Below are 20,982 nucleotides of genomic sequence, written 5' to 3' on the forward strand. Positions count from 1 at the left end.
AATGGACAAACTCCATGAAAGAAAAATGAATGATTTGTACAAATCACCTAATGGTGAATGCCTCGAAAAATTCAAATTTGTAAAAAAGTTCGAATTAGTTGAATGTAGAATTATTCACTAAGTAAAACTATTTTCTACATTAATTAAAACTGTTCACTGTTTTCTTATAAAAATTGTTCACTGTTTTCTGCATAAACTATTTATAGCATTCTGCACAAAATTATTTTCTGTTCAGCATTATTTAAAAAATTGTTCATTCTCTTTTCTGCGTAAATTATTCTCTGTTCACAGTTTAAAAAATTGTTCGCTGTTTTCCCATAAAACACCTAGTGAAATCGTGTTTTCAAAATTTAAAAGCCAAATCTAAATGCTTTTTCATGTATTTCACAATAATCGAATTTGTTTTTTTGCATTGATAAAATTTGTTTCTACGTTAATAAAATTTGCTCTCTACAAATCGTGTTTACTGTATTTTCGAAGCTGCTTACCACAGTCATAAAATCTCTTTTTTGCATTAATTAAAACTGTTTACTATTTTCTCATAAAAATTGTTCACTCTTTTCTGCATAAATTGTTTTTAGCATTGGTGCAGCTATTGCACTTATATGGTTTTTGTATTTTTTTTTTTAAATATGTAACCATATGAATAATGGACAAACTCCATGAAAGAAAAATGAATGATTCGTATAAATCACCTAATGGTAAATGCCTCGAAAAATTCAAATTTGTAAAAAAGTTCAAATTAGTTGAATGTAGAAATGTTCACTAAGAAAACTAGTTTCTGCATTAAGTAAAACTGTTCGCTGTTTTCTCATAAAAATTGTTCACTGTTTTCTGCATAAACTATTTCTAGCATTCTGCATAAAATTATTTTCTGTTCAGCATTACTTAAAAAATTATTCACTCTCTTTTCTGCTTAAATTATTCTCTGTTCATAGTTTAAAAAATTGTTCGCTGTTTTCTCATAAAACACCTAGTGAAATTTAAACATGAAAAAGCATTCAGATTTGGCTTTTAAATTTAGAAAACACGATTTCACTAGGTGTTCTATAAGAAAACAGTGAACAATTTTTTAAACAGTGACCAGAGAATAATTTACGCAGAAAAGAGAGTGAACAATTTTTTAAATAATGCAGAAAAGAAAAAAATTTTATGCAAAATGCTTGAAATAGTTTATACAGAAAACAGAGAACAATTTTTATGAGAAAACAGTGAACAGTTTTACTTAATACAGAAAACAGATTTTATGAATGCAGTAAGCAGATTTGAATATACAGTAAATATGATGTGTAGAGGGAAAATTTTATTATTGTAGAAACAGATTTTATCAATGAAGAAAAATATATTCGATTATTGTGAAATTCAAACATGAAAGGGCATTCAGATTTTGCGTTTAAATTTAGAAAACACGATTTCACTAGGTGTTTTATGAGAAAACAGGAAACAATTTTTTAAATAGTGAACAAAAAATAATTTATACGAAAACAAGAGCGAACGATTTCTTAAAAAATGCTGTACAGAAAATAATTTTATGCAAAATCGTAGAAATTGTTTATACAGAAAACAGTGAATAATTTTTATGAGAAAACAGAAAATAGTTTTAATTAATACAAAAAACAGATTTTATGAATGCGGTAAGCAAATTTGAATATACAGTAAATATGATGTGCAGAGAGAAAATTTTATTAATGTAGAAACAGATTTTATCAATGCAGAAAAATATATTCAATTATTGTGAAATTCAAACATGAAAAAGCATTCAGATTTGGAGTTTAAATTTAGAAAACACGATTTCACTAGGTGTTTTATGAGAAAACAATGAACAATTTTTTAAATAATGTTCAGAAAATAATTTATGGAAAAAAGAGAGCGAACAATTTCATAAATAATGCTGAACAGAAAAAAATTTTATGCAAAATCATAAAAATTGTTTATACAGAAAACAGTGAATAATTTTTATGAGAAAACAGAGAACAGTTTTAATTAATACAAAAAACAGATTTATGAATGCGGTAAGCAAATTTGAATATATAGTAAATATGATGTGCAGAGGGAAAATTTTATTAATGTAGAAACAGATTTTATCAATGTAGAAAAATATATTCGATTATTGTGAACTTCAAACAGGAAAAGGCATTCAGAGTTGGCGCTTAAATTTAGAAAACATGATTTGACTAGGTGTTTTATGAATTAGTGAACAATTTTTTAAATAGTTAACAGAAAATAATTTACGCAAAAAAGAGAGCAAACAATTTCATAAATAATGCGGAACAGAAAATAATTTAATGCAAAATCATGGAAATTGTTTATACAGAAAACAGTGAACAATTTTTTAAATACTAAACAGAAAATAATTTATGCAAAAAAGAGAGCGAACAATTTCATAAATAATGCTGAACAGAAAATAACTTTATGCAAAATCGTAGATATTATTTATACAGAAAACAGGAACAATTTTTATGAGAAAACAGTGAACAGTTTTATTTAATGAAAAAACAGATTTTATGAATGCGGTAAGTAGATTTGAATATACAGTAAATATGATGTGCAAAGGGAAAATTTTATTAATGTAGAAACAAATTTTGTCAATGCAGAAAAATATATTAGATTATTGTGAAATTCAAACATGAAAATGCATTCAGATTTGGCGATTAAATTTAGAAAACACGATTTCACTAGGTGTTTTATGAGAAAACAGTGAACAATTTTTTAAATAGTTAACAGAAAATAATTTATGCAAAAATGAGAGCAAACAATTTCCTAAATAATGCTGAACAGAAAATAATTTCATGCAAAATCGTAGAAATTGTTTATACAGAAAACAGTGAACAATTTTTATGAGAAAACAGTGAACAGTTTTAATTAATGCAAAAAATAGATTTTTTGAATGCGGTAAGCAAATTTGAATATACAGTAAATATGATGTGCAGAGGGAGAATTTTATTAATGTGGAAACAGATTTTATTAATGCAGAAAAATATATTCGATTATTGTGAAATTCAAACATCAAAAAGCATTCAGATTTGGCATTTAAATTTAGAAAACACGATTTCACTAGGTGTTTTATGAGAAAACAGTGAACAATTTTTTAAATAGTTAACAGAAAATAATTTATGCCAAAAAGAGAGCAAACAATTCCATAAATAATGCGGAACAGAAAATAATTTTATGCAAAATCGTGGAAATTTTTTATACAGAAAACAATGAACAATTTTTTAAATAGTAAACAGAAAATCATTTATGCAAAGAAGGGAGCGAACAATTTTATAAATAATGCTGAACAGAAAATAATTTCATGCAAAATCATAGAAATTGTTTATACAGAAAACAGTGAATAATTTTTATGAGAAAACAGTGAACAGTTTTAGTTAATGCAAAAAACAGATTTTATGAACGTGGTAAGCATCTTAGAATATATAATAAATATGATGTGCAGAGGGAAAATTTCATTAGTGTAGAAACAGATTTTCTCAACGCAGAAAAATATATTCGATTATTGTGAAATTCAAACATGAAAAAGCTTTCAGATTTGGCGTTTAAATTTAGAAAACGAGATTTCACTAGGTGTTTTATGAGAAAACAATGAACAATTTTTTAAATAATGAACAAAAAATAATTTATGCAAAAAAGAGAGCGAACAATTTCATAAATAATGCTAAACAGAAAAAAATTTTATGCAAAATCGTAGAAATTGTTTATACCGAAAATAGTAAATAATTTTTATGAGAAAACTGTGAACAGTTTTAATTAATGCAAAAAACAGATTTTATGAATGCGGTAAGCATATTTGAATATATAATAAATGTGATGTTCATAGGGAAAATTTCTTTCATGTAGAAACAAATTTTATCAATGCAGAAAAATATATTCGATTATTGAGAAATTCAAACATGAAAAGTCATTCAGATTTGGCGTTTAAATTTATAAAACACGATTACACTAGGTGTTTTATAAGAAAACAGTGAACAATTTTTTAAATAGTTAACGAAAAATAATTTATGCAAAAAAGGGAGCGAACAATTTCATAACTAATGCTGAACAGAAAATAATTTTGTGCAAAATCATAGAAATTGTTTATACAGAAAATAGTGAATAATTTTTATGAGAAAACTGTGAACAGTTTTAATTAAAGCAAAAAACAGATTTTATGAATGCGGTAAGCATATTTGACTATATAATAAATATGATGTTCATAGGGAAAATTTCATTAATGTAGAAACAGATTTTATCAACGCAGAAAAATATATTCAATTATTGTGAAATTCAAACATGAAAAGTCATTCAGATTTGGCGTTTAAATTTAGAAAACACGATTTCACTAGGTGTTTTATGAGAAAAAAGTGAACAATTTTTTAAGTAGTGAATGGAAAATAATTTATGCAAAAAAGAGAGTGAACAATTTCATAAATAATGCTGAACAGAAAATAATTTTATGCAAAATCGTAGAAATTGTTTAAACAGAAAAAGTGAATAATTTCTATGAGAAAACAGTGAACAGTTTTAATTAATGCAAAAAACAGATTTTATGAATGCGGTAAGCAGATTTGAATATACAGTAAATATGATGTGTAGAGGGAAAATTTTATTAATGTAGAATCAGATTTTATCAATGCAGAAAAATATATTCGATTATTGTGGAATTCAAACATGAAAAAGCATTCAGATTTGGCGTTTAAATTTAGAAAAGACGATTTCGCTTGGTGTTTTATGAGAAAACAGCGAACAATTTTTTAAATAGTTAACAGAAAATAATTTATTCAAAAAAAGGAGCGAACAATTTCAAAAATAATTCTGAACAGAAAATAATTTTATGCAAAATAGTAGAAATTGTTTAAACAGTAAACAGTGAATAATTTTTATGAGAAAACAATGACCAGTTTTAATTAATTCAAAAAACAGATTTTATAAATGCGGTAAGCAGATTTGAATATACAGTAAATATAATGTGCAGAGGGAAAATTTTATTAATGTAGAAATAGATTTTATTAATACAGAACAATATATTCGATTATTATGAAATTCAAACATGAAAATGCATATAGATTTGTCATTTAAATTTAGAAAAAACGATTTCACTAGCTGTTTTATGAGATAACAGTGAACAATTTTTTAAATAGTGAACAGAAAATAATTTATGCAAAAAAGGAAGCGAACAGTTTCATAAATAATGCTGAACAGAAAATAATTTTATGCAAAATCGAAGAAATTGTTTATACAGAAAACAGTGAACAATTTTTATTAGAAAACAGTGAACAGTTTTAATTAATGCAAAAATTAGATTTTATGAATGCGGTAAGCAGATTTGAATATACAAAAAATATGATGTGCTAAGGGAAAACTTTATTAATGTAGAAACAAATTTTATCAATGCAGAAAAATATATTCGATTATTGTGAAATTCAAACATGAAATGGCATTTAGATTTGGAGTTTAAATTTAGAAAACATGATTTCCCTAGGTGTTTTATGGGAAAACAGTGAACAATTTTCTATATTGTGAACGAAAAATAATTTATGCAAAAAAGGGAGCGAACAGTTTCATAAATAATGCTGAACAGAAAATAATTTTATGCAAAATCGAAGAAATTGTTTATACAGAAAACAGTGAACAATTTTTATTAGAAAACAGTGAACAGTTTTAATTAATGCAAAAATTAGATTTTATGAATGCGGTAAGCAGATTTGAATATACAAAAAATATGATGTGCTAAGGGAAAACTTTATTAATGTAGAAACAAATTTTATCAATGCAGAAAAATATATTCGATTATTGTGAAATTCAAACATGAAATGGCATTTAGATTTGGAGTTTAAATTTAGAAAACATGATTTCCCTAGGTGTTTTATGGGAAAACAGTGAACAATTTTCTATATTGTGAACGAAAAATAATTTATGCAAAAAAGGGAGCGAACAGTTTCATAAATAATGCTGAACAGAAAATAATTTTATGCAAAATCGAAGAAATTGTTTATACAGAAAACAGTGAACAATTTTTATTAGAAAACAGTGAACAGTTTTAATTAATGCAAAAATTAGATTTTATGAATGCGGTAAGCAGATTTGAATATACAAAAAATATGATGTGCTAAGGGAAAACTTTATTAATGTAGAAACAAATTTTATCAATGCAGAAAAATATATTCGATTATTGTGAAATTCAAACATGAAATGGCATTTAGATTTGGCGTTTAAATTTAGAAAACATGATTTCCCTAGGTGTTTTATGGGAAAACAGTGAACAATTTTCTATATTGTGAACGAAAAATAATTTATGCAAAAAAGAGAATGAAAAATTTCATAAATAATGCTGAACAGAAAATAATTTTCTACAAAATCGTAAAAATTGATTATACAGAAAACAGTGAATAATTTTTATGAGAAAACAGTGAATAGTTTTAATTACTGCAAAAAATAGATTTTATGAATGCGGTAAGCAGATTTTAATGTACAGTAAATATGATGTGGAGAGGGAAAATCTTATTAATGTAGAAACAGATTTTACCAATGCAGAAAATTATATTCGATTATTGTGGAATTCAAACAAGGAAAAGCATTCAGATTTGGCGTTTAAATTTAGAAAACATAATTTCCCTAGGTGTTTTATGGGAAAACAGTGAACAATTTTCTAAATTGTGAATGAAAAATAATTTATGCAAAAAAGTGAGTGAACAATTTCATAAATAATGCTGAACAGAAAAAATTTTTATGCAAAATGGTAGAAATTGTTTATACAGAAAACAGTGAATAATTTTTATGAGAAAACAGTGAACGGTTTTAATTAATGCAGAAAACAGATTTTATGAATGTGGTAAGCAGATTTGAATATACAGTAAATACGATGTGCCGAGGGAAAATTTTATTAATGAAGAAACAAATTTTACCAATGCAGAAAATTATATTCGATTATTGTGGAATTCAAACAAGAAAAAGCATTCAGATTTAGCGTATAAATTTAAAAAAACACGATTTCACTATGTGTTTTATGAGAAAACAGTGAACAATTTCTTAAATTGCGAATAGAAAATAATTTATGCGAAAAAGAGAGTGAACAATTTCATCAATAATGCTGAACAGAAAATATTTTCTTGCAACATCGTAGAAATTGCTTATACAGGAAACAGTGAATAATTTTTATGAGAAAACAGCGAACGGTTTTAATTAATGCAGAAAATAGATTTTATGAATGTGCTAAGCAAATTTGAATATACAGTAAATACGATGTGCCGTGGGAAAATTTTATTAATGTAGAAACAGCTTTTATCAATGCAGAAAAATATATTCAATTATTGTTAAATTCAAAAAGGAAAAGGCATTCAAATTTGGCGTTTAAATTTATAAAACACGATTTCACTAGGAGTTTTATGAGAAAACAGTGAACAATTTTTTAAATAGTGAACAGAAAATAATTTATGCAAAAAAGAGAGCGAACAATTTCATAAATAATGCCGAACAGAAAATAAATTTATGCACAATCGTAGACATTTTTTATACAGAAAACAGCGAAAAATTTTTAAGACAAAACAGTGAATAGTTTTGATTAATGCAAAAAACAGATTTTATGAATGCGGTAAGCAGATTTGAATATACAAAAAATATTATGTGCAGAGGGACAACTTTTTTAATGTAGAAACAAATTTTATCAATGCAGAAAAATAAATTCGATTATTGTGAAATTCAAACATGAAATGGCATTCAGATTTGGCGTTTAAATTTAGAAAACATGATTTCCCTAGGTGTTTTATGGGAAAACAGTGAACAATTTTCTAAATTGTGAAAGAAAAATAATTTATGCAAAAAAGTGAGTGAACAATTTCATAAATAATGCTGAACAGAAAAAAATTTTATGCAAAATCATAGAAATTATTTATACAGAAAACAGTGAATAATTTTTATGAAAAAACAGTGAATAGTTTTAATTAATGCAAAAAACAGATTTTATGAATGCGGCAAGCAGATTTTAATATACAGTAAATATGATGTGGAGAGGGAAAATTTTATTAATGTAGAAACAGATTTTACCAATGCAGAAAATTATATTCGATTATTGTGGAATTCAAACAAGGAAAAGCATTCAGATTTGGCGTTTAAATTTAAAAAAAACGATTTCACTATGTGTTTTATGAGAAAGCAGTGAACAATTTCTTAAATTGTGAATAGAAAATAATTTATGCGAAAAAGAGAGTGAACAATTTCATCAATAATGCTGAACAGAAAATAATTTTTTGCAACATCGTAGAAATTGCTTATACAGGAAACAGTGAATAATTTTTATGAGAAAACAGTGAACGGTTTTAATTAATGCAAAAAATAGATTTTATAAATGTGGTAAGCAGATTTGAATATACTGTAAATATGATGTGCAGAGGGAAAATGTAGAAACAGATTTTATTAATGCAGAAAAATATATTTGATTATTATGAAATTCAAACATGAAAATGCATTCAGATTTGTCGTTTAAATTTAGAAAAAATGATTTCACTAGGTGTTTTATGAGAAAACAGTCAACAATTTTTTAAATAGTGAACAGAAAATAATTTATGCAAAAAAGAGAGCGAACAATTTCATCAATCATGCCAAACAGAAATTAATTTTATGCACAATCGTAGACATTTTTTATACAGAAAACAGTGAAAAATTTTTATAACAAAACAGTGAATAGTTTTAATTAATGCAAAAAACAGATTTTATGAATGTGGTAAGCAAATTTGAATATACAATAAATACGATGTGCCGAGGGAAAATTTTATTAATGAAGAAACAAATTTTACCAATGCAGAAAATTATATTCGATTATTGTGGAATTCAAACAAGAAAAAGCATTCAGATTTAGCGTATAAATTTAAAAAAACACGATTTCACTATGTGTTTTATGAGAAAACAATGAACAATTTCTTAAATTGTGAATAGAAAATAATTTATGCGAAAAAGACAGTGAACAATTTCATCAATAATGCTGAACAGAAAATATTTTCTTGCAACAACGTAGAAATTGCTTATACAGGAAATAGTGAATAATTTTTATGAGAAAATAGTGAACGGTTTTAATTAATGCAGAAAACAGATTTTATGAATGTGGTAAGCAGATTTGAATATACAGTAAATACGATGTGCCGAGGGAAAATTTTATTAATGTAGAAACAGCTTTGATCAATGCAGAAAAATATATTCAATTATTGTTAAATTCAAAAAGGAAAAGGCATTCAAATTTGGCGTTTAAATTTATAAAACACGATTTCACTAGGAGTTTTATGAGAAAACAGTGATCAATTTTTTAAATAGTGAACAGAAAATAATTTATGCAAAAAAGAGTGCGAACAATTTCACAAATAATGCCGAACAAAAATTAATTTTATGCACAATCGTAGACATTTTTTATACAGAAAACTGTGAAAAATTTTTATGACAAAACAGTGAATAGTTTTAATTAATGCAAAAACAGATTTTATGAATGCGGTAAGCAGATTTAAATATATAGTAAATACGATGTGCAGAGGGAAAATTTTATTAATGTAGAAACAGATTTTATTAATGTAGAAAAATATATTCGATTATTATGAAATTCAAACATGAAAATGCATTCAGATTTGTCGTTTAAATTTAGAAAAAACGATTTCGCTAGGTTTTTTATGAGAAAACAGTGAACAATTTTTTAAATAGTGAACAGAAAATAATTTATGCAAAAAAGAGAGCGAACAATTTAATAAATATTGCCGAACAGAAATTAATTTTATGCACAATCGTAGACATTTTTTATACAGAAAACGGTGAAAATTTTTTATGAGAAAACAGTGAATAGTTTTGATTAATGCAAAAAACAGATTTTATGAATGCGGTAAGCAGATTTGAATATACAGTAAATATGATGTGCAGAGGGAAAATTTTACTAATGTAGAAACAAATTTTATCAGCGCAGTAAAATATATTCGATTATTGTGAAATTCAAAAAGGAAAAGGCATTTAGATTTGGTGTTTAAATTTAGAAAACACGATCTCACAAGGTGTTTTGTGAGAAAATACTGACCAATTTTTTAAATTGTGAACAGAAAATAATTTATGCAAAAAAGAGAGCGAACAATTTCATAAATAATGCCGAACAGAAATTAATTTTATGCACAATCGTAGAAATTATTTATACAGAAAACAGTGAATAATTTTTATGAGAAAACAGTGAACAGTTTTAATTAATGCAAAAAATAGATTTTTTGAATGCGATAAGCAGATTTGAATATACAGTAAATATGATGTGCAGAAAGAAAATTTTATTATTGTAGAAACAGATTTTATCAATGCATAAAAATATATTCGAGTATTGTAAAATTCAAACAGGAAAAGGCATTAAGATTTGGCGTTTAATTTTAGAAAAGGCGATTTCACTAGGTTTTTTATGAGAAAACAGTGAACAATTTTTTAAATAGTGAACAGAAAATAATTTATGCAAAAAAGAGAGCGAACAATTTCATAAATAATGCCGAACAGAAAATAATTTTATGCACAATCGTAGACATTTTTTATACAAAAAACAGTGAAAAATTTTTATGACAAAACAGTGAATAGTTTTAATTAATGCAAAAAACAGATTTTATGAATGCGGTAAGCAGATTTGAAAAAATAGTAAATACGATGTGCAGAGGGAAAATTTTATTAATGTAGAAACAGATTTTATTAATGCAGAAAAATATATTCGATTATTTTGAAATTCAAACATGAAAATGCATTCAGATTTGTCGTTTAAATTTAGAAAAAACGATTTCACTAGGTGTTTTATGAGAAAACAGTCAACAATTTTTTAAATAGTGAACAGAAAATAATTTATGCAAAAAAGAGAGCGAACAATTTCATAAATAATGCCGAACAGAAAATAATTTTATGCACAATCGTAGAAATTGTTTATACAAAAAACAGTGAAATATTTTTATGAGAAAACAATGAATAGTTTTAATTAATGCAAAAAACAGATTTTATGAATTCGGTAAGCAGATTTGAATATACAGTAAATATAACGTGCAAAGGGAGAATTTTGTTAATGTAGAAACAGATCTTATTAATGCAGAAAAACATATTCAATTATTATGAAATTCAAACATGAAAATGCATTTAGATTTGTCGTTTAAATTTTGGAAAAAACAATTCCGCTAGGTGTTTTATGAGATAACAGTGAACAATTTTTTAAATAGTGAAGAGTAAATAATTTACACAAAAAAGAGATCGAACAATTTCATAAATCATGCCGAACAGAAATTAACTTTCTGCACAATCGTAGACATTTTTTATACAGAAAACAGTGAAAATTTTTTATAAGAAAACAGTGAATAGTTTTAATTTATGCAAAAAACATATTTTATGAATGCGGTAAGCAGATTTGAATATACCGTAAATATGATGTGGAGAGGGAAAATTTTATTAATGTAGAAACAGATTTTACCAATGCAGAAAATTATATTCAATTATTGTGGAATTCAAACAAGAAAAAGCATTCAGATTTGGCGTTTAAATTTAAAAAACACGATTTCACTATGTGTTTTATGAGAAAACAATGAACAATTTTTTAAATAGTGAACAGAGAATAATTTATGCAAAAAAGAGAGCGAACAATTTCATAAATAATGCCGAACAAAAAATAATTTTATGCACAATCGTAGAAATTGTTTATACAAAAAACAGTAAATTATTTTTATGAGAAAACAGTGAATAGTTTTAATTAATGCAAAAAATAGATTTTATGAATGCGGTAAGCATATTTGTATATACAATAAATATGATGTGCAGAGGGAAAATTTTATTAATGTAGAAACAGATTTTATTAATGCAGAAAATTATATTTGATTATTGTGGAATTCAAACATGAAAAAGCATTCAGATTTGGCGTTTAAATTTAAAAAACACGATTTCACAATGTGTTTTATGAGAAAACAGTGAACAATTTCTTAAATTGTGAATAGAAATTAATTTATGCAAAAAAGAGAGTGAACAATATCATAAATAATGCTGAAAAAAAAAATTTTTGCAACATCGTAGAAATTGCTTATACAGGAAACAGTGAATAATTTTTATAAGAAAACAATGAAAAGTTTTAATTAAAGCAAAGACAGATTTTATGAATGCGGTAAGCAGATTTGAATATACAGTAAATATGATGTGCAGAGGGAAAATTTTATTAATGTAGAAACATATTTTATCAATGCAGAAAATTATATTTGATTATTGTGGAATTCAAACATGAAAAAGCATTCAAATTTGGCGTTTAAATTTAAAAAACACGATTTCACTATGTGTTTTATGAGAAAACAGTGAACAATTTCTTAAATTGTGAATAGAAATTAATTTATGCAAAAAAGAGAGTGAACAATATCATAAATAATGCTGAAAAAAAAAATAATTTTTTGCAACATCGTAGAAATTGCTTATACAGGAAACAGTGAATAATTTTTATGAGAAAACAATGAAAAGTTTTAATTAAAGCAAAGACAGATTTTATGAATGCGGTAAGCAGATTTGAATATACAGTAAATATGATGTGCAGAGGGAAAATTTTATTAATGTAGAAGCAGATTTTATGAGTGAAAGTTCAAAAACGTGTAAAAACACCTTTGAACGTTTAGACCCCCAAAATACAACTTAATCAATTCAAGCAATATGTCAAACAACTAGTGTGCGGAAACATAACATATGCTATAATACGAAATTGATTAAATACTATCTAAGCCATAGCAGATTAAAAACCACAGCAAATAAAAGAAAAGGCAAAGATAGAGAGGAAGGAAGATGCAAACACAAAGACAACACGCGATGTGTTATCGAAGAGGAAACCGAAGCCCTCGGTGTAAAATCTCTCCGCCGCCCTCCAAGCGGTAAGCAATCCACTAGAAAATACAGTTGGGATACAAGGACAGCAATAGACCCTCCAAGCCTAATCTACCCAGTGCACCTAAGCCCTCTAAGCTTCTTGCTCCAACGAGGTTGCGCCGAACTTTTTTCTTTTCTAGCTTCCCGGATTCCGCTACTAGACCATAGCATCAACCAATGAAGATTGGTTCCTTCCTAACTGCTTCCCAGAAATCCAAACGACTGTCTCACAGTGATGATGATGGTGAGAACCAGGTTTGGTATAATGCCTCTCAAGGATTTAACAATGGAGAGGAAGAGAGTTGAGGAATTTGAAGAGATTCTAAGGTAGAGATTGTGGGTGAAACAATCTGGTTTTTCTTTAAGGTTTCTCTCTCAAAATTCTCTCTGGAAGCTCTCTTTCAATCGTGGGTAAAAGGGGTATTTATACTGGAGTGGAGAGGAATGTGAAACGTCAGGTTTTTACAAAACAGGGGTGGCTCGCGGCTTGACCTCGCGGCTTGACCAAGTCGCGAGTTCCAGTCGCGAGATAACCGTATGGCCAGTTGTCCTGTTTTGTCCTATAGTGCTCCAGCTAGCATGACTGTTCATCTTCCAGCATGCTTGGCACGTGTGCTGCTTCTGGCGGCTTGCAGCCGCGAGTCACCCGCGAGTCCCAGCCGCGAGTCTCTGTTTTCTTGCACACTCTTGAGCAATCTTCACTCTATTTCACTCACTACCCTTACATCAAACCCACCTAAATACAGGGTTACTAAATGCTGAATTACAAGCAAATTTGGCACGGAATAAAGCCAATTAGATGGTTGAATAAATTCAACCTTACAATCTCCCCCTTTGGCTATTCCGTGACAAAACCCTAAAACAGACTCTAGACTTAACATGTGAGTTGGGAACAACTGAACAAAACTCACTCACACCTAACTCTAGAAACTGTGAAGCACTTGAATCATATGAACACAATACTCCTGAAACACAACAATACACCATGATCATTGTAAGCAGAAAATTATAAATGCATATGAAACAGGCAATATGTGATCAAGCAAAGATGGAGTTAAGAAACAAACCATGGCTTGATCAACCAAGTGAACACCACAAGGTAGTGATCACAGTGCTCATTCACACTTGGAATGAACACAAGGACATACAAGTTAACAAGCACAAGGCAAGACACTTGTATGTTCAACACTCAACCAATGCATAACTCACAAGGTATATGCATCTAGGAACAATCCTACAAGGGCACAAGAGTGACAGTACATAAACCAAAATGCAGAACATTTAGATTAAAGTACTGATTTCAACATAGCATAAAGGCTGCATTAAGTAAGGTACAAACCATAAAGCCTACAAACTATGCATAAAACATAAACCCTAAAAGCTTACAAAAGCACATGGGTACAAAACACAAAACATCCTGAATAACAGTTTACAAAACAACGTAAAGTGAAAACTTAAGCTGAAGAAGAATGTAAAGACACTCCCCCTTAGGTAAAGACACTCCCCCTCTGATCATGCCTATCTTTCCCCCTTTTTGTCATGGAATAGGCTAGTCATCCTCTTCCAGCTTTCTCTGAATTTGATCCAATTGAGTTTGAAGAGAAGTAAACTTCATATCCCACCGAGTGCTTTGATGGTGTAGAGAAGCTGTGAGCCCATCTTTGTATTCAACTCGTGGACAGAGGATACAATGCGATCAAGTTTCTCATCGAGGGAGAGAGTGCTAAACTGAGAGTCACTGTGAGATGCAGAAGTTTCTGGTTTGGCTCTCTTCCGACTATGTCCAATGCTTGCATTGAATGTACGCATGTTGATTGGACTTGGTTTGGACATAGGAGATTCATCAGCCATTGGATAAATTCCCTTGAGCTTCAAGATCCGTGAAATGAGACTGCAGAAAGGAACACAGATCCGAGACTCAGTTCGAAGAACCGTTTTGCGCAGAACATGAAAGATATGAGCACAGATGTCTATTTCCACATCAGAGATTAGATCATGAAGAAACAAAGCCCGTCCGAGGTTCATATACCCAGTGCTGGATAAAGGGTACAAATTGTGAAACATTACAATTGTAAGCACTCTCAGTTTTGGAGAAAGAGAGGAAACACTGATGGATTTTCCATTTGGCGAGAACTCCAAGTCTTGACCAAGACTTTCTTTGAGAAGCTCCTCATCAGGACAGAGATCATCGTAAACCGGCGAATGTCGGAAAATGGGTCTGTTGATGTGAAGAATTTCAGCCAGATATGCAGGAGAGACAGAAAAGCTCTTTTTCCGAACCCAGCACTTAAGTTCATCTCCTTCCACAATTGCGTTAGCATAAAATTCTTTTACCAACTCTTCATACGCGTCACCCGGATCAGAGAGAAGGTAATTCCAATCCTTGTGAGCAAACCATTTTGGAATGTCAGTGTCATGAAGTGAGGGCTGATCCAAAGCTCTCTCTAGTAATGGTTTGGCATAAAGAAAGAAATTCTCATAAGACTGATAGGCTGCATATGATCTGAACTTGTCGGGATCGAATCTCTTTGATGAAGAGCGAGTCCCTTTTGGTTGAGATGGGAAATCATCAACATCAATTACTGGTTCCTTCCCTTTGGAACTACCTCCTTTTACAGCAGCTTTCTTAAATGGTGACATGACCAGTCTGCAATATGAACAAGGGAAATGACAGAACACAATCCAACAAGCTTTATTAGCAGTGGGTTAGTGGAAATATAGGGACAATGAAGAAACCCTAATAGCTGGATGAAAATGGTCAGACAATATCAATGAGGGACACAAAAGACCCAAATTGAACAACACTGTAGAGGAAAACCAAAAAGAACCACATAATCAGCTGAAAAAGGACCCACATTTAACAACACATCAACAGGAAACCACACAGGATCATAGTGAAACACGACATCAACAGCAGATTAGACAAAAATGAGCTAACCCTAGCTAAGCACAAGATGAAGAACACAAAACCATCCAAAATAAACTAGCTCAAAAACAGAAACACAAGTTTCCATAAGCTAAGCATGGACAAAGAGAAATAGTTGAGCTAAAAACCCAGCACAAAATCACAATCAAATGTGAAAGATCCAGAGGGAAAACCATAACAACAAGTAAAATAGAGTTCAAGACAGAAATATCATACCTGTTAGTCGACGATTTTGATCTGAAAAGAGGCAAACAATAGAGATCGAAAATGGAGACACGGTGTGATGGGTAAGAGCAGATGAGAAAGACAATGAACAGTCACAAAAAGATCGAGGGAAAAACAAAAAGTTTAAAACTGCCCCTGTATGACCAAAACACGCGATTTTCGCGACTGAGACGAGTCGCCAAAAAGTCGCCAAATCAAGCCGCCAAAACAACCCAGGATGAAAATTTGGAAATTTTTCTAAGTGTTTTTCGCGACTGGAAGGTCTACCCGCGAGTGAGTCGCGAGCTGAGCCACGAAAATCTCTAAGTGAACCTCGCGACTGGACCTTCCACTCGCGAACAAGTCGCCAAAAATGACCAGCGAACATGCAACTGAGGCACGCGAGTTGACATAACCGCGACTGAGCCGCCAAAACAGGGCAAAACAGGATTTTTTGAAATTATCAGATTTTTCAAACAAAATACTTTCCAAAAACACCTAAAACACTCAAAAATCTTTTTGTGCTTGAATTAACACAGATTGAGCATGTGAAAACACATTTCATCAAGTACAATCACACAAATGAATATGGCATTTATTGAACATAAACTTGTGTGTTGTGTGTGGATATCAACAATGAGATAGTCCTTCGTCTAATGTGAAGCTTCAATGATCAATTCAACCAAGGCATACACAATTAGCACTAGATCATGTGACCCATCTCAATTATAGAAATATGTATATATGACTTCCCACAAAACTTGATAACATGATTTGGAGCTTTACATTTGACTCCACTTTTAATCATAACATTTGATCTTTTTGATCTTTTGAGTCAATCACCTCTCATTGTGAGAGTGATATTTGATATTTCACTTTAATGAATAAGCCTTTGGCTTTTTGAATAAACATTCACTTCAATATAAGGTCGCTTACCCTTTTTCCTAGTCAAATACTAGAATGTGCGACAAGCTTTTGCAGCTCAATATCTCTTTTCATTTGGAGATTTACATTTGGTGAGCTCTTTTTAGCAAAACAAAAATAAAGAGTGGGAAGATATATAGACACAAGTCTATGCATGTCTCAAGATCAACAAAAACATTCACTAATCATTCATGACAAGTTTGAAGATCTATTTACAACAATCACAAAGATTTCAAGATTTCTCCCACATAGATATGAGTGCAAAGAAACAAGCAATGCTCGAAAATGCACAAAGTCATTAGCACAAAAGTACAAGGCAAAACAAGTTTTGAGACAAAAACTCAACAAAGTCAATCAAGCTTTCTGATTTTCTAATTTTTATGTGATTTTTGGATTTTTGACATAAAAGAAGAAAGTGATTGAACAGACAAAGAAAGAACCAACAGAATTCACAGATGGACAAACAATAAACATGTTGCACAAAGAGCTAACAAAGAAGTGTGTGCCTCAACACAAGCCAACTTATCATATTAAAAGTATGTGAAGCACACAACACACAAGGGAGTCAAGGAATTGTACCAACACCAATGGTCTTACGGAGTGATTCAAACCGTGGACCATCGAGAGGCTTGGTGAAGATGTCCGCCTTTTGATTGTCGGTGTGTATGAACTCAAGACACACAACTCTTTCCTCGACCAAATCCCGAATGAAATGGTAACGTATCTCTATGTGTTTAGATTTTGAACGCTGGACAGGATTCTTGGAAAGGTTGATGGCACTGGTGTTGTCACAGAAGACACACATCGTTTCTTGAGGAATTCCATAGTCATGAAGTAATTTCTTCATCCAAAGGAGCTGAGTGCAGCAACTTCCAGCAGCGATATATTCTGCTTCTGCAGTAGATAGAGAAACTGAATTCTGCTTCTTGCTCATCCCTGAGACAAGGTTGTTACCAAGATAGAAACAGCCGCCTGAAGTGCTTATCCGATCGTCTACACTGCCAGCCCAGTCAGCATCTAAATACCCAGCAAGACAAGCATTTGAGTCTTTTGAATACCACAGACCATAGTTTGCAGTACCATTCACATATCGAATGATTCGCTTAGCAGCAGTCAGATGAGATTCCTTCGGATTAGCTTGGTACCTGGCACAAACGCCCACACTAAAAGCAATGTCCGGTCTGCTGGCTGTAAGGTAGAGCAAACTCCCTATAATGCTCCTATACAATGTAGGACTTACTTCAACTCCCGACGAATCCACATTCAGTTTAGTGGAAGAGCTCATGGGGGTGGAGGCATGTTTTTTGGAGTCTAGTCCAAACTTCTTGACAATGTTTCTGGCATACTTCTCTTGAGATACAAATATACCCTCCTTCTGTTGTTTGACTTGAAGACCCAAGAAAAATGTGAGCTCCCCCACCATACTCATCTCAAACTCCTTTTTCATCTCCTCAGAAAATTCAGTAGCACGATCTTCGATGGTTGCCCCAAACATTATATCATCAACATAGACTTGTGCCACAAGGAGATAATCTTCATCATTTTTGACAAACAGAGTTCGATCGGCATACCCTCTCTTGAAACCTCTATCTAGAAGATAATGTGTAAGACGATCGTACCAGGCTCTAGGCGCTTGTTTTAAGCCATAAAGGGCTTTCTTCAATCTTAATACATGAGCTGGAAAATGAGGATCCTCAAATCCTTTTGGTTGCTCAACAAATACTTCTTCATTTAGATATCCATTCAGAAATGCGCACTTTACATCCATTTGATAAAGTTTGAAATTCAAGGTGCACGCAATGGACATGAGGATTCGAATGGATTCGAGTCTTGCCACCGGAGCAAAAGATTCATCAAAATCCACTCCTTCTACTTGAGTGTATCCTTGAGCTACTAACCGAGATTTGTTTCGGATTATCTCTCCATCTTCATCAGTTTTGTTCTTAAAAATCCATTTTGTCCCTATAACATGAATGTTCTCAGGCCGTGGAGCAAGTTCCCACACATCATTCCTCACAAACTGATTCAGCTCTTCATGCATTGGCTCAACCCAATTCTCATCTTGAAGAGCCTCTTCAACCCTTTTTGGTTCAAACTGTGCAAGATAGCAGTGATATGTGACATGATTAGCTAGCAGAATGTTTCCTTTCCTGAGGCGAAGACCGTCATCAAGAGATCTTATGATGTTACTTTCCGGATGATTCTTGATAACTCTTGAAGATGGCCTTTTTGAAGTGGAAACTTCCTCACTACGAGAGATAGGAGGATGAACTTCAGGAGGAGTAAGAGGGCTTGATGTTCTAGAAATCGATCTCGTTTCCATTCTTTGGTTGATTGGAGTCGATTCTACTTCTGGTATAGGTTCTTCACCTTCTATATCCAAAGCTTCTACCTCAACATCTGACTCTTTGGTGCTCGGCCCTTCTACATCATCAATCATTTCCACCTTAGGTAAGGCATCATCAATCTTGACATTTATGGACTCCATCACAGTCTTTGTTCTCTTGTTAAACACTCTATACGCTCGACTTGTAGTAGAGTAGCCAAGAAAAATACCCTCATCACTTCTCGCATCAAACTTCCCAAGATTCTCTCGATCATTTAGGATATAGCATTTACTTCCAAACACCCGGAAATACTTCACTTTTGGCTTCTTCCCATTCCATATCTCATAGGCAGTCTTCTTTGTACCAACTCGAAAGAAAATCCTATTGCCAATGTGACACGAGGTGTTGACAGCTTCTCCCCAAAATTTTTGAGGTATTTGCTTGTTAAGCAACATGACTCTTGCCATCTCCTGAATCACACGATTTTTTCTTTCTACCACTCCATTTTGTTGTGGAGTTTTGGGAGCTGAAAATTCTCTCTTAATTCCATTCTTCTCACAGAAGGACTCGAATCTTGCATTCTCAAATTCCCTCCCATGATCACTTCTAACTTTGGCTATCGGAACCCCTTTTTCATTTTGTAGTTTCTTGCACAGAATCTCCAACCTCTCACAAGCTTCTGATTTTTCTCTAAGGAATTCAACCCAAGTTTATCTTGAGTAGTCGTCCACAATAACCATAATGTATCTCTTCCCCCCTAGGCTTTCAGTTCTGGTAGGCCCCATTATATCAACATGAAGTAACTCCAAGCACCGAGAGGTGGCTATCACATTCACCTTGTGATGACTTGCCTTAGTTTGCTTCCCCATTTGACACGCACCACAAACGGTCTTCTTCACTTTTCCAAACTTAGGAAGTCCCTCGACTGCTTCTAGTTTGGAGACTTTTGATACTTGTTTGAAGTTGGCATGCCCAAATCTATGATGCCACAGCTCCAACATATCCACACGAGCACTTCTACATGATATGGGTGCCGTGGGAACTATTCCATAACAGTTATCTGTAGTCCGATTTCCTTCCAAAACCTGAATCCCCTCTTCATTGATGATCACACATCCCTTCTTAGAGAATTGTACTAGAAAATCATCATCACAAATTTGAGTGATGCTCAGCAAATTCGCCTTCAGCCCTTTTATGTACAGCACATCTTTCAACAGCGGCAAACCAGGTATTTCAATGGTTCCTTTGCCTAGGACTTGAGCATGACTTCCATCACCGAAGGTCACATAATCACCAACCTTTTCTTTGAGTGTCTTAAACAGAGACTTATCCCCTGTCATATGGCGAGAACACCCACTGTCAAGATACCACAAACATGTATTAAACACCTTCAATGAGGTATGCACAAATAGGTTCACATGTGACAGACATTCTTGACCTTCAAACACAAACTCATCATCAGTTTTCATGCTTCTTTCAGATTGATTTTTCATTTTCAGATTCTCAATCATCTCACACAACGTTCTATTCTTTCTTTTATATTTCTTAATCAATGATTTAGATTCAGATATGCTACTATGTAAGACATGATTCTGACTTTCAAGATATTCCAGCATGTGAACAAATACTCTAGCATGTTTCTTAGTTTTTAACAACTCTACAAGATCATCAGTAAGACACCTTTCAGACATATGCATAGAGTCATTTTCACAAACACTTAAGCTACAATTCAGCATGGTATAATCCAAAACAATCAAC

This window comes from Quercus lobata, chromosome 10 (genome assembly GCF_001633185.2).
Source record: "Quercus lobata isolate SW786 chromosome 10, ValleyOak3.0 Primary Assembly, whole genome shotgun sequence".
NCBI classification, from domain to species: Eukaryota; Viridiplantae; Streptophyta; class Magnoliopsida; order Fagales; family Fagaceae; genus Quercus; species Quercus lobata.